This window comes from Lynx rufus, unplaced genomic scaffold, assembly GCF_022079265.1.
Source record: "Lynx rufus isolate CCGP_SWC_20201006 ecotype Redwood Valley unplaced genomic scaffold, mLynRuf1.p SCAF_2, whole genome shotgun sequence".
In the NCBI taxonomy this organism is placed as follows: Eukaryota; Metazoa; Chordata; class Mammalia; order Carnivora; family Felidae; genus Lynx; species Lynx rufus.
Window position 1 is genome coordinate 30,444,548 of NW_025814834.1, and position 16,392 is coordinate 30,460,939.

Consider the following 16,392-nt stretch of genomic DNA (forward strand, 5'->3'; position numbering starts at 1 on the left):
TTTTATGCTGCTAAGATTTATAGTGGGATTGACGTAGTACTTTGTGTCCCAAAGAAGGTTGCTATTCCTTCTCCTGAGTGTTTCCTCTCCCTCTGTACTCCCTCTTTGAGTAGAATGCTACCTCTCAAAAGCTGGGAAGATAGTAGGACGTGTAAATCCTTCTTTAGGTCATACTGGTGAACACACAGAGGTAGCCTCTGGAACATGAGCAGGTCCTGTGATGCGGGTGCCCGGTTAAGAGTTTCATGCCATCCATCCTGCTTTCTGGGATTTATATGCTGGGAAGGGTTTGTACTTTCTAAAAGCACACAAAAGGTAGGGTCCAAAACAGAAATATATATACACATTATGCTGGGGGGGGGGTGGCTAAAAGGTTGACCAAAATAAATTTTCTTGCTAAAACAATTACATTCACTCTGATATTGAAGACACCCTTCAACACAGTAAGCTACTGTTTGGGTATTTTTTCTCATAAATTTTACAAATGAAATATTCTCTATAAAGACATTATTGTCTTATTGAAAGAAAAATGCCAGCCACATAGAAATCATAAGGGGAGGATTTTTAAAAATGACCCTTTTGAGAAGAGTTTACAGTAAATCCCACCCCCCCCCAATTCAGTAAGTTTTAAACTCATTGGTCATAAAACTTTCTCACTCACTCCTTTCCTCAGAAATATGCCCAAAATGTTATTCATTAAAAAACTGGGATGGGGGGTGCCTGGGTGGCTTAGTCAGTTAAGCATCTGGCTCTTGATTTCAGCTCAGGTCATGATCTCATGGTTTGTGAGTTCAAGCCCTTTGTCAGGCTCTGTGCTGATAGCATAGAACCTGCTTGGAAATTTCTCCGCGCCCCCCCCTTCCCTTCTCCTATTCTCTCTCTCTCTCAAAGTAAATAAATAAACAAAAAAATTGGGGGCACGTGGGTGGTTCAGTTGGTTAAGCATCCAACTCTTGATTTCAGCTCAGGTCGTGAACCCAGGGTTGTGGGATAGAGCTCTGCATCGGGCTCTGTGCTGAGTATGAGGCCTGCTTGGGATCCTCTCTCTCTTCTTCTTCCCCTCTCCCCTGCCTGCTCTCTCTCTTTCTAAAAACAAAAATGGCATGTAATTTCAGGGAACTTGAGGATCCCCTGAAACCTATCAGTGGACAATTTACATATGTTATATTAAGACCCCTTTCACAGTTCCTTTGGGTTAGCCAAAGTAGTAACATGTACTATCTCCAGATAAGTCTCTTTCTGGTAGTACTACATCTCTTTCTCACAGAAACTCAAAGAGCAACGTCCAATGATATAAGTACTGTCTTTGGGGAGCACACTTGGGGTTCTCATCAAGCGCATCTGAGGAACACGGCATACATATCCCAGCGGATGCAAGGTGTGTGTGTCAGCTCAACAGTCACACCATGTTCAATGCCGCGGAGGGTCAGTTGCAACAGCTGGCAGAGGGTCAAAGAGAGGAGCACATATTTTGCAAGAAGTGCCACCTTAAGAAAAGATCCCATTTGGGTGATCCTGACTACTCCTAGGACACTGAAGATTTGGTGTCATGGTATCATGTTCCAACGGTCCAGATCAGAATGCTTCAGGGCACTTGTGTATTCTGACATAGAGCCTCACTGTGGTGAGAGCAAGAAACAAAAACGTGACTGGTTGATGCATGTCAATAAATTGCACAGGTGTCTTCTGCATTATTTGTACAAAGCCATTTAACACGGGTATCTATACCATCATGTATTTCTTATGATTATGACAATATCATGGCCAATACTGCTTGAAACTATGTTATGAAAGTACATTACTGCTTAGGATGACATGTGTGTTCAAAGCATTCCTGTGGTAGAATAAATAAATAAGAAATAAATGAAATCATAAATAGCTAGAAGAAAAATAGGCTAAATGTATTTGATCTCATGAAGATAACTTTTTACATATAAACGCAAAGCACAAATCATAAACCAAAAGATCGAAGATTTAACTTCTAAAAATTAGAAACTCCTATCTACCATAAGTATAATTTAAAGTTAAATTAAAATAATATTAACATACGTCAAAGTGTTAATATCCTTAATATACGAAGAGCTCTAGTAAATCAAGAAGGATTGAGCACCAAGATAGAAAAGATATGAAAATAGATGAGCTACCACAGACTGAAAAAAAAAATTCCCATAAACATGTAAAATTCAACTTCATTACAAGTAAAGGAATTGCCAGTCAAAACAATTTGTGATCATAATTGGTAGCTTTTAATCTATTAAATTGAAACAAGTTAAAAAATATTTTATATGCAGTGCTGGTGAGGTGTAAGTTGGGACAACCTTTTTAGAGGTCAGTCTGGCAATATATACCAAGAACCCTAAAAATGTTCACTCTTTGATTTAATAATTACATGTTAGGAACGTATCCTGTAGCCCACATGATTTGTAAGCTATACATTTTGTTCTCAGGAAGATGAGCTTAGGCATCTTAAATGACTGGATGTGATTGATCCAGTTGTATAGGCTCCATGGATACAACACTGACATCTCCATAAAGTCTCACGCTAAGGTGAGACCACAGGTGCAGTATGGCTAGGGCTCTATGACTAGTCCCTGCATCTGGCCAAGCTCTTGCTATTCTTAATTGGAGCAAAGGTGGCCTGTTGAAATCCATGCAAACTTGACCAGATATGTGTTGACAGCCATCATCATAAGTAAAGTCACCGCAGACACTCAAATTGTGTCATGCGTTAATGGGCATGCTTGAGTTAGGCACCTAACTACCAAATTCCCATTTTCCCGAGGCTTCTGTATTTTGGTATTCTCAGAGGTGCTGCTGTGTTTCAGCGATGTTTTAAGCATGGACTCCACGGAAGATGAACTCATCAAAGACTTGACATCGTTTTGATGAATTGTACCTTTGAGTGAAACAGAGAACCCGGAAATACATTCTTCTGAGGTTACGCTCTTGGGAGGCTCTGTCAATTCTATCATCAGTCACTATGCTCCGTATAATACATGACCAGTTCATACAACACCTACTTCAAAAATACAATGAACGCATGAAGACTTTCTAGAGCTCCTTAAAAATTATGTATTTTTCTCTTGTAAAAGGACACCAGGGACTGACCCACTTTGACCCTGGGAGTTGACACTCACTCGCTGTAGCATTGCTGCCTGCTCCCATCCAACTCACCAGCACTTCAGGTCCACTGTTGGACTTACTCCACATATTTGTGCTTCCTGGCTTAAGGCTTCCTCGTGCCACTGCTCTAGCTATGCAGAAGTGCTGGGGAGCTGGCTCCTTCAGGAGCAATCCTTAGCCAATGACAAACAGGACTTGCAAGACAAATTCTGCAACATCCGTGCTCTCAGGTGGCACAAGGTGTGGATGCGTTCCATACCATTTCCAGAGGGTCCTCGCGGAACTGATCCCCATTGCCTACGGCAGTAACCTGCTCATTAATGTGGTAGAGACTGGCTTTCTTCCCTGCTCTTCCTCACTCTCCTTCCAATACTTCCTGGGATTGCTTCCCTAGTAAAATCACTTACACTCAAATCTCGGTCCTAGGGTCGGCTTTTGGGGCAAACCCAGCTTAAGACTTTAGAATGAGGACGTTTTTGACTTTTGAGTTTGCACCAGAAAATTATGTCAACTTCCACTGTTCCTTGTTATTGCTGTTGTTGCTACTGCAATAAGAGTAAAAGGAATTCCCCGTATCCTTTCTCCAGATTTACGACATCTTCACCTTTCGTCCCATTTACGTCATCATTCGTTCTCTTTGCATTCCAGTCTGTTCCCTTCCCCTCTATGCCCCTCTTTCTCTCCATATATATAAACATGCACACACATATCATTATATATACATATTATTTCTGGAACCATGTGCGAGTAAATTGGAGGCTTGCATCTTTTTACCCCTGAAGTTTTTGGTGCATATTTCTGAAGAACAAGGATGTTGTTTTATAAGGAAAGCATAATTACCAAAATGATTTCCACTGTTTCTTATTATCTTCATGCTTACACTTTATGGGGTCAGAGCTATGCTTAGTCACAGAACGCCAGATGGCATTAAGTCACCAACTCTTATTACTTGAGAAAAGTATAATTTCCAGAATGAAATTACACGGACAGTGACAGATAAGCCTTTGCTGCCCATATAAGCAAGGAAGACATGTCACAACCACACACTGATGGCCAGGCCAATGCAATTTGCACTGGCCACCTGCCTCTTTTTGTACTTTCTGAGGATGAGGCTCTGTGGTTTATGACATCATCACCCTTGATATGCCCTGGGGTCTTCTGTGTTCTAGAGTATACGTATGTCTAACATCCTGGATTAGCCACCGCCTTTCCCATCCATATTGAGCCATCGCTATGGCACATTTCAGGATCTCCTGGAAGTCTAAAAGGCACTTCAAATCCAGCATTTCCCAACTCACATTCATGATCCTCCCCCCCGTCCCAAACCTAGTCCTCCCCCAGCACTTCCTCTCTTGGGGAACGGTACCATGCTACCCACGTCGTTGTGTGGGGATTCGTTCTTGATACCTGGTTTCGCTCACCCCCCCAAACCTCCACATGCCATCCATCATCGCGTTCTGTCAGTTCTTCCCACCATCTCTTCTCATCTCTGCTGTCATCACCCTCACCCTCGTATGCCCCACCATCTCCCGCCTGAGCTACAGCAATAACCTTTGAACTGGTTTTCATCCCTCCACTCTATTTTCCACGCTGCAGCTAAAAAAAATGTTTGAAACACAAGTCTGACCATGTCTTCCTCCTGCTCAGAACCCACAAATGGTTTCTAATTAGCGTTTGAACAAATGCAAACATACTAAGCACTCGTGGTCTGACTTCTGCTGACTTCTGATACGCTCTCACATCTCCCTCCTGGCCACACGGTCTTTTCTCAATCTCTTGGCTCGCCGTGCTGTCTCCTACCACAAGGCCTTTGTATATGTTGTTCTTTCTGCTTGGAAGGTGCCTTATTCCTTCTCTCTAACCTCCTTCTGGTCACAGCTCAAGTCTCACTCCCTCCCTTGATTCAGGCCAATTTCCCATATTTTCTGGAATCACGTACCTCTTGTTTTTCATGAGGGGCATAGCTACAATTTTATGTTTTCTCTGTGACTGTACAATTATTATCTTCTCCACTTGATTACAACTTCACAGCACAGGGACTGTGTCTTGTGGGCTTATTATTGTATCTTCAAGGCCTACAGAGTGTATTGTATTTAGTATGTGGTCAGCAAATAGTTGTTGAATGAAGGAATAAGCAAGCATAGATGACTTTGTTAGCTCATCTCTTTAGGCTATGAAATCACACAGTTAGCTCTGAACAAGTCAGGACTAACCTGGGTTTTTAAAAAAATCATATGAATGAAGTGACCAGAAAGAGGACAAACTATGGTATTCAAGCTGTTGACAAGGTGGTCACATAAGTGACTTGTCTATAACCAATCCACCAATCCACAGAAAGCAGTCCTCACATCTTCCTGGCCATATTACAAGCAGCGCATCCGGAAATCACTCATAAAATATTGGCTAGAATCTCTGTCTTATATACAGCCCAGATTCTGGATGTTAGAAAAAAAAAAAAAACAACTGTAAAAGGGTGTTACACAGTCTAGACCGTTCAGCATACGTTGTCAAAAGCACCAACATATCAGTGGAAAGTGATCAAACACAAACCCCAATCCTGATTTTATAGGACTGTCTCCAGAAGAAAAACTTCATTGTGGCAAACTCCTTAAAATAGCTCAACGTGCTTATTTTCCATCTTAGACGTCTGCTGCCACAATTACAGCTCTTTCCAGTACCTCGCAAAACCCAGGCTGTCAGACACTATCATTTCTGGAAATGGGTGTGTGTTTGCCTCAGCCGCATGCGAGCAATTAGTGGGCAGAAACCTTATCTGAACAGTCACCACCCTGTCTTCACTTTCAAGCAATGGCCAAGTTTAAAGGCGACTTATCGTGCCCCAGAGCGTATTGTTGGTGGAGAGTGGCCAGTGAGAATTGCCAGGTTCCTACCTATTGAACATGTCATTCCATGTTCGACCATAAGGGTCAGGTTTGCTGATTGTTGAGTGGGACAGCCCTCCATTGGGAGAAGCCCCAGCCACTTCTATCTAGACTTAATTGAAGACTTGGAATATAAGCAAGAACACATTCTGGAGGCTGCTCTTTTTGTACCAACCCTTCCCACATTTGTATTGCAAATGTTTGCCTTTGCTAGAAATAATGGAGCTGGACCAAGGTGTTTCCTGGCACAATGACTGAGGTTATGGGGCCTGTGTCACATGAAATCCAGGGCACAGATGGGCTCGTGTGGCACCTCCGTGGTAACTGACTGCCAAAGTTCTCTTCTCTGGACTTGAAGCAACACAGTAAACTGATGCCATCCCTCCACAGTTATCTGGCATTTACATCTCAGCCATGTCCCCTGAGGATTTGCCAGGACTATACCGTGAAAGAAGCAACAGTACTTCCCTGGCTACGAAAATTGCTGAAGTGGAACCAATTGGTAGATTTTTTAAACACTAGCATAACAAAGAGGCAGTCTTTAAAAGAGGCACTGTTTAAAAGATATTTCAGCTGGAAGGAGGTGGCTGTTTATATATGCTAAGGGGAGCTCTGTGGTTCATGGTTGCTGTTCTTAGTAATTTTGAATGCCTATTAGGGGTTTGTTCATTTTAACGTTATATGCTGCAGTGATTTAGGGTGGGGTCAGCATAGCAAATGTGGCCTCAGTAAGGGATAGTCATTGCATGCTTCTCTTCTACTTGCTCACAGCCAGCCTAGCACAAGACAGCTTGATTTATAAAGATTCTAGAGGTTTCAGAGGTAGAAAGGGCCAGACTTTCCAAAGTCTGCCATTTATTCTGTGTGCAAACTTGGCCGTATCACTTTGCATCTTTGAGCCTCAGTTTCTTCATCTATAAAATAGGGGTAATGAAATTTATTTCAGGATTGTTACTAGAAACAAACGAGGTCAGATTTAAGGCACCCACTAGAGTTCCTAGAGCACAATAAATGCTTGCCAAGTGTTGGGTCCTCCCCTGTGCCCCATGGCCAGTGCTTCTGTGAAAAGGCAGCGTGGAGAGCCATCTGGGGGCTGGGAACCCGGTCCATGTACTTGGGGTGGACCGCCCTACGTGGAACCATTTACAGCCGTATTTATGCTCCCAACAGGGACAGAATAATTGTCGTAAGGAAAATGTGGCTATCTTGTTTTTACTTAGGGAAAACTTAGTGATATAAGAATAAAAATGGTATGCTTCAAAAGGTAATTTTCTTTTTCCCCATAAATTCCCTATTATTTGTCTTACTGTATCTTATTATTTTTTCACCGTCTGCAGCTTTCAACATTTTCCATGTTCTTTGGAGCCCTAAGAAGCAATGAATGTATTTCTAATGTGGCCTAAGATATCTTCCTTCCCATGAACTCACATTACTCAAGAAAAGAGCTGTCGTATCCCAACCTCTCCCTGATTTGTCAGTGTTAGTGGTATGGTAACATGAAATAAAAAAGATCTTGAGGGGTGTCTGGGTGGCTCAGTCGGTTAAGCGTCTGACTTCGGCTCAGGTCATGATCTCACAGTTCGTGGGTTCATGCCCCACATCGGGCTCTCTGCTGACAGCTCAGAGCCTGGAGCCTGCTTCGGATTCTGTCTCCCTCTCTCCCTGCCCCTCCCCTGCTCATGCTTTGTCCATCTCTGTCTCAAAAATAAATAAACATTATAAAATAAAATTTAAAAAAAAGATCGTGAGAACCAGAAAGAACTGAGCTTGAATTCTGATTCTGATCTTGCCACTTCAAGGATGGACTTTTTTCTTTTCCAAAATGAGCATCATAATGACTACGACCCAGCTGGATGGTGAGGAGAAAATGAGACAATCCATATAAAATGCATGGCACAGGGGAGGTGTCCCACAAATTTACATCACTCCCCTTATGCCTTTGCTTTAATTGTTCTTAGTTTGATTTTCTTTTCATATACAATTGGCTAGCTTAGGAGTAAACATGACATCTTGGAAACAATCTGCATGCAGATTTTGGTGATAAAAATGGAAACTAAACCTAGTGATTTTACTCTTAATTATTCCTGGTGAAGACATCATGTGCTCACGCATTTGGGGAGGCACTCGCTCTTTATCCCAGATGCCTGCACGTTTTAGTGATGTAATGTTCTCTTAAATAATCATAAAACATAGCCCTCCCAAACACATACAAACCAGATACGATGACGAATGAATACACTTGGTTTATTCAGAGTGTCTCTGCCTGCAGTCAGTTGAAGCCAGGACAAACTCAGGAACTTGGGCCAGGCAGGGGACAGCAGCAAATGGCTGGAGAGATGCAAAAGACAGAGGGAGGCAGGTGCAGCGTGCGAGCATCAAGCAAAGCACTTCAGCAGGGTCAGGAAACCTACCAGAGTGATTCCAATGCCATACGCTCTGGTGGCAGATGGTGGAGCGACAATGCAATTGGAAAACATCAAGAATAACCAAAGAATATGAGAAATTGGAGACAGAGCAAGACTCTCCATGACGCAGCTGCCTAGACACAAAATAACCTTTCCTTTTCCTTTGGCTGGAGAAGTGGGAGATAAAGGCTAAAACTCGAATATGCGTAGGAGGGAAATCGTGGAAGCCAGCTTACCAAGATTAACATGTTTCAAGTTCAAGGTAATGTCAGATGTGGCACTGTTGAAATAACAGGCACATCCCCCTCCTCTAAAAACAGTACCTAACGAACAGTGATGGAATAGTTTAGAATTTTCTGGGGAAGATGAGGGAAAAGTAAAGATCTGTGGAATTTAACATATGTGGTCCCTTAAGATTCACTTAAAACTGTTTTGGGGACATCGGTACTGTAATGGGTCTTAACGTGTTTTAAATCGCGAGTCGTGTAACTAAACTCATAATGGAGGCCTTCCACTGAATAACTAATATTAAATATTCTAACTGGCACCAAGGATATATTGGCTATGAGGAAATGATGAGAAGTTGGATTACCACGGACTGTTACCTGAGGAACTAAGTGACATAAAAATGATACGGTGGCAGCATTAACCCCCTGATCTCAGCTGTTTGGCATCTTAAGGCAGTATTACCTGCTAGGGCTTTCTGCATTTTTCAAGAAGTTTGAGTTGACAAAGGGGATATCTTCATCTCCCGAAGAATTAAATCGCCCCAATTCATCATTTTGACCTCTGCCTTGCGTGAGGTGGTGTCAGCGGAAGCAAACAAGCGGCCGACTCTACACGGCCGGCCGGGGAAGCGGAGACTAGGTTTTCAGCACAGGAGCCTGAGGAGAGAGGACGAGAAGCTCACCCCACTCTGGTGGGGGAACAGAGCTTCCCTGATGTTCACGAGGCTTTACAGTCTACGGTAGGCGGATGCAGGAGATAGCATCTAGACAGAATCTTCAGCTTGTCTGAGCTTCCCTCCAAGGTCAGGGCAGCGATCACAGACAGAAGCACTGAAAGGTGGTTGTCCACGCATGGAAAGGCAGTTCAGATAAAGCTGTGCCACCAGGGAGGTAGGTGTCAGAAAGACTGGCCAGGATTAGCTGTATCTCGATGACGCGCAGCAGACCCCTGTCTAGTGCCCTGCGGAGCAGAAGTAGCCGGAATGGGCTCAGACCCTGGCTGAACATGCAACTGCGGCCAGGCCCGCCTGGAGCAGTGCAGACATTCTCACGAAGCCCCTTATCTGACACACTGGCTCTGTGGCAGAGAGAAGCAGTCAGTCAGGCAACCTGAGGACTTTGTCCACTTCCACGGGCCCAGACGCCTGAACCCCTACCCCCGCCAGACACGCACTCACACATAGACATTTAGTGTGCTGATTGCTCAAGTTGTCAGTGCACTCACTCCATCACGATCTAGCTTAGCTTCCGCAAAGACCAGTACTGTGGCATTGGTGGAAATCTTTGCAGAACTCGAATGTCACTGCCATCTGCTTGGCAAGTGCTATGAAACAATGCAAGTTTGGCAAAGGAAAATCGAGTAGCTGTGAGCAGAGCGGAAGCTAACTCGAAGAGAACCGGAGAGATCAGGGAGGGAGAGGGTCTTCAGGCAGCGAGGCAAATGACAATCAAGGGCACCAGGGATGCCTAGACAAAATGCTTTCGGGGAAAATACGATGGAGGTGGCACGGTGCATGTTGCAAGCTGCAAAGTTAGCGGTGTGCTTGTGATTGAGTCTTCCCGGGTGGGCACAAGCATATGCAGACAAGAAAGCTGAGGCTGACAAAATGAACCAACTGAAATGTTACAGCGGAAGTATGTTCTTATGGCATGTTCTTCTGATCTGAACACAATCCCGCCCAATACCAAAACACTGGGAACACACTTAGAAAGCAAGTTTATTTTGGGTTCCTAGGAAGCAAGCATAAGCTGTTTGCTCCTTCTAAAGTTGCTCTTTCTACCCGAAATCGGTACTAGTATGTTGCTTCTCATTACACAGCCAAATTAAAGCTGCCTGAGATGATCAGAGACACATTTTTTCCCCCTCAAGTAATTTATGTAATATGGGTTAGAGCAACATCAGGACTGGAAGCCAAATACAGCCTGAGCAGGCCTGTGTCCCACATCAGTCTCGGGAAAGGGAGTCTCATTCTCTCCTCAGGAACGCTCATGCAGCTTTTCACCTGAAAATGTATTGTCACTTTTTTCCTTCCGGGTAGATATTACTCTTAATCTTAAAGAACCAAAGTACCAATTTGCAGATACTGCTTTTTCAACTCTCAGGAGTGTTCTAACAAAACAGGATTCCCTTTTTGGTAGACAAAGTATATTGCTTAATGTTCATCTAGCAATTACGCATTAAACTGTTCATATTTCAAGGGAAGGACCCCAGGGGATGGGAAGAGAATTGATTTTATGACAGCATTACAGAGATGTTTGAAAGGCATTACCTAACCTGTATATTAGTAATGTTCTGTGTCATATACAAAGATGAATAAGACATTGTCCCTGTCCTCAAAGGTACTTATAGTTTAGTGAGAAAGACAAGAAGGTGAGCAAATGATACAAGGGAGTGTGATAATCACAGTTTGATTCCTGGTTTTTGGGTTTTTTTTTTTTTTTATAAAATTTGTTTTAACTGTTTGGGCTTAGGCTGCATATATCATGACCCTCATCTTTAAACATGTCAGTATGCATATAATTCTACTGAACAAGGATATTCTCTTTTTTTTTTTGAATATTTTTAAAAAGTAATCTCTACACCCAATGTGGGGCTTGAACCTACAACCCTGAGATCAAGAGTTGCATGCCCCACCGACTGCACCAGCCAGGCACCCCCACAGATTTTGATTCTGACTCTGAACTGGATAACTTTAGTCCCAGGGGTTAAATGTACGAATTTGCAGCCAGACTGCTTGGGATCCAATCCAATGCTGCCATTTCTAGCTGTTGAACTTGGGCAATTTTACTTGTGCTCTTGCCTATGAAATGGGGATGATAATAATAAGGGTTGCTCTTGAGTCACAGGGCTGCTGTGATCACTAAGTCAGTAGACAGAAAGCATTTAGAACAGGGCCTGGTTCATAGTAAATGCTCAATTAGAGTTGACTATTTAGAAGCCTGGACTTCTACAGATTTCAGGGAAAAGCGACATTCTCATGAAAATTAGTGTTATGTTGGCAAACAGTGTCCTGAAACAAACAGTCGAGAAAACTTGGAAGAAATTCTTTCTCATAATTTACCCATATAAAAAAATCTATTTTCATCTGTAGGCCAATGTATTAAAAACCTGTTATAAACATGGTCCTATCTATGTGAGGTCCTCGTGGTGGGTATAAAACATGATTGGTATAAAACACTGTCCCTTTTTTCCAGAAATTTATAATCCAATGAAGGTAGAAAGGGGCAGCAAAGCATCGTAATCTAATGCAGGGTATTTTCAGCAGCACAAGAAAGGTGCCAAACAATGTCATGGGTGTTAAAAGTAAGAAGAGCTAAGGAAACATGACATCGAGGTCTTGAGTTTTGGCATGGGAACTTTGAAGTATCTTGGGGTAGGATGGAGGTGTCAGGCAGGCAATTGTAACTGGGGTCACATTAAAAGTGAGATAGGAAGGTTAGCCAGGTTTGTTTTGGAATTATCATCATAGAGGTTGGGGACCAAATCTGTAGGAATCAAGGCAGCCACTTGGAGAGAATCTACATGAGGAAAGGAGCCAGAGGCAGAATCCGCTGGAAGCATCAGCGTCAGTGTCAGAAGCCTGGGGTTAGAGCCCGGTGTGTCAGTGGGTGGTATGGAAATAGAGCCAATAGGTATGAGCCACCCTTCCTAAGGTAGGAAATCTGGGAACAAGACGAGGCGTTTGCTTTCTCTGATGGACTAGAGTCAAGTGCATGGGGCAGTCTGGCCACCTGCGCCTTATATGAAACTCCCCATCCACAAGAATTACTGTCTCCCAGCATGCCCGTTAGCACAACTTGTTACTCAGATCATATGGGTTTGCTACGTCCTCTTGCTTTTGACCATCTAGACCACTGGTCCTTCCCCAGAGTTGGCTAATCCTTTAGTCTCAGTTATACCCCCAGCATATAGCCACACAGGTGTTGGCTCTCCCCTCAGCATATAGCCACACAGGTGTTGGCTCTCCCCTTGTCCACACTGTGGGCTCTCAGAGAACTGTGCAGCCGAGCCTATGCATTTACAGTAATAGGTAGTGGTGGGTGGGGAAGCAACTGCCAAGGGACTTCAAGGTGCAGCCGAGAGAGGAGTGGCTGATGGCGCAGGATCCCCGAGAAACCAGTGAGAGTGAGCTCTGTGGTATGGGTTTGACTCACTAAAGAAACACATCTTCCCCAGAGATAAAATTAAAAAGAGCTAGCATTATGAAAAAAAAAAAAATCCTTACAATACGTCAGGCCGGCTTTTCACTAAGGGTTTTGCTTATACTTAGTACTCACACCAGGACCACACAGAGGCCCTCACATCATCCCCATTTGCAGATTAAGAAACTGAAACTGGTGCAGTTAGATCACTTGCCCAAAGTCATGCAGGTAGTAAGTGACAGAGCTGGGGCTCTAATTATGGCCCGAGTCCACTTTCATGCCGTTGCTGTCACTCCTCAGGCAACGTGGTCAGTGAAGGCAGCGAATCTGAATTGTAGGGAGCAGAAGTGGAGGAACTCACGTTGAATATGTCAAGGCCACAGAGGAGAGGAAGTGAGGTCATCTCTAGAGACTGGGCTTGGGGGGTTTAGTCATTTTCACAGAATTCAACGGGAGTAGCACAGGGTTGGAACGGCCACTGTGGGATAGTCAAGGGAGTCGACAGCACGACCGACAGGACTTCTGGACAGCAGCAGGGGCCCAGCTGGGGTTGCATAATGTGCATTTTGTAGTGGAACCAATGAAGGCATTTTTATGAGGGTTTCCAGCAACCTCTCACCGCCCCCATATAGAGGACCACAGAAGAGATGTTTTTGCTCACTCCTTAGGCCTCAACACTTGATTACGAGCCCGGAAGAGCAACGTCCTGCGCGGGTGCAGTGAACCATCTGTAGAGAAGGGATAATGGGATCCCAGGGGCCCGGGATGGGCCAGGTGGGAACAATGGAGGCTTGGGGTGAGTAGCGAGTTCACTGCTAGAGGGACTGACCACAAAGAGGCCTGTGAAAAGAGACTGGGGCTGGGAGGCTGAAGCGAAAAAGCAGCTGTTTGCAAAAATACACACACTGATGTTCACACATTATGGCAGCGTAAGGAATGGCCGCTTCCCTACTTGCTCAGGGTGAGTAGTAATCTGTGTCGGGCAAGAATGCTGATTTCACTGTGTCTACCAGCAGAGAAAACTGGGGGCTGGACAGGAGGGTAAAACATTGGCCCTGGTAACAGCCTGGTGTTTGCTAACGAGGCTGTAGAGGCTGTATTACAACTGCTCTGCTTTCCAAAACAGCACCCTCAGGAGACAAGAAATAAAGTCATTTTCCTTCAGAGGCAGAAGATTTAACATTGCTTAACAATAATACTTAACATCCTTAGCCCTTAGCCTTAGGCAACATCCTAACTACCAAGTGCTAGGAATTGTCTTTTTCCTGGGTGAGCTAGGGCTCTGGCTTTACTTGTCGAAGTGTCTTTTCTACTCTGGCAGCAGGTTGCGGGAGCCTACTGTGAAGAGGGCTGAATTCCATGACAGCATAAAAGGGTGCCCCTTGATCAGGGCTACTGACTAACTCCACGTGCTGGGGGTGGGGTGGGTGCCGAGGTGCATTTTCTCTCTGGGTGTCGATGGTTCCGAATTTGACATATAAATCGATATTACGGAGTTAACTTTAAAACTCCTGTCATGCCTTCCACAAACCACATGGGAACCACATCGGTCAGTAACCTATTAAGTCCACTGGAAGGTCGGCCACCAACTTCCCATAGAGAGAATTATTCCTATTTTTAATTAAAAAGTTAACTCCATAAATATTGTAAAGCTCCCTGCCTCTGACAAAGAGGGGATCCGGTGCCTACAGAGATGTGCTGACTTCCCTCCTGGCAAAGGGGGAGAGCAGTGGAGCTGCTGTGATTCAGTCGAGTGAACAGTAAAATCTCCAGGGTGGGGAGGACTAGAAAACCAGGGTAAACATCACTGGCACACGGAGCTGAGTCTGCATACCTTCTTGAAGCCAGCAGTGGGTCCCCTGCCTCTGCACTGTGCCTCTTCCTGGGTAAATATGGAGCCTCCCACGGACTGGAGCACAGTGGTGAGCATGCCTTGCATCTCCCCTTTAGATGTTGAGATGGAAACTTGAGGTGGAGCTCCTCTACTTAAAAACAAGCGCCAGGGACCTTTCCTGCATTTGCCTGAGCCCCATGCATTGTCCATCGTGGCCAACTTCTGGTTGCCAGGGAGCCACCAAGTTCTGTTTGCTCATGTGGCTAATCCTAATCACTCCTACCACCGTGTACAGGTGTGGGTGGACTACTGGCCAAAATTGTTTTTGGTCTAAGATGCTTCCCCTCCTGCTACAGTTACACTCTCGGGATTTTGTCAATTCCTGCATTGCGGTGATAGCTCCAGGGCCAGAAACCGCATAAATGCATTGCCTTTGTCAGAAAACTCCCTTTGCAGTGTTTGATCCTCAAATAGACTTGTTGAAAGTCAGCCATGATTGAGCATTTCAGGGCTTATTAGTAAAGATAAATAGGAGCTGGAAATTCAGAAGACTTTCTGCTAATAATTACTAAACTAAGCATCTGCTGTGCGGTCATAAAAAGGTGATTTGCGGTCTCCTGTCCTAGACAGTAGAGTCCCGAGGATGGACTGGCACTGTGTCTCCAGTCTCCATATTCTCGGGCCTGATACATAGTAGATGATTAATAGATAGATGGGGAGTGAATGAGTGAAATTTGTAGGATCTTCAATGTTATTTCTGTGCTTTTGATTTGTGCAAAAAAAAAAAAAAATCCATTTCCGCAGTCTGGTGCAAGTTGGCTGGGAAGACATTAAACTGTTTCCAGTTTTATCTTTCTTTCTTTCCTCTCATAAGAACATACTACTTTCCATCTGCCTTAACCACAATTTCCATACACTTCAACACTGAAAGCCAGAAATGTTATATTTAAAACAAATTTTGGAGACGACTTCCATTTTTTTTAAAACGAAAACAAAATAGTAGGCCAGGGAAAAATAAGGAGGGGAAAGAAATCAAAGATGAGCAAAGACTAGGAGACAACCTATAAAAAATGAAAATCGGGAGATAAATAAAATACAGTTGTATAGAAGCTTTAAAAAAATTGTATTTTAAGTATTCTGCCCAATCAGTGTTAAAAACTGGTTCTCCACTAGATTTGAGATTTTATTACTTTTGAAAATCAACATACTATTTATAAGAGCAGATGGTCACTTAGGCTATGCCTGTTGCAATATCCAGGGTGGTATTTTTGTAAATTCCCACACAGAGTTGTAGCCAATGTGAAACTCAACGCAGTAACTCCCTCTGGGATAACACTTCAACAATTCCACTTTGATGAAAAGCTCTATTTAGGATCCACCCCCTTCTTTTTAAAAGGAGATATTCCGTAACATTTCAGTTTTCTGGCTGGCATTAACCTTTCTTTGTTTGTTCCCCCGCCCAACCCCCCCCCCGCCCCCCCTCCCCCGAACTCACGAATTCTCACACTCTTGATTCACTCCCATAGTAGCCGTCCTAGACATAATCTTGGAAAGTTTTCCTCTTTGTCATGTGCTACTGATAGCAGACCAAAATTATTCTTCATCTCACAGATAAGGGCACAAACCTTTGAGAATTGTATCTCATTTTCAGGGGTGTTCAGTTACAGCATAAGTGGATCACGTTAGGCCAGAATCACCAAGTGAACTTTTCCCACGCGATTATTTCCTTCCCCCACTGTGTCTGTACCTCTCAGCAATATTTGCTGACAGCAAATACC

At 43.9% G+C, this 16,392-nt stretch overlaps 1 protein-coding gene across 4 annotated transcripts in view; it reads right to left on the minus strand.

The window, feature by feature from the left end:
* PARD3B (par-3 family cell polarity regulator beta) overlaps positions 1–16,392 on the minus strand; it is a 1,011,734-nt gene that overhangs the window by 41,033 nt on the left and 954,309 nt on the right. The window lies entirely within an intron of this gene.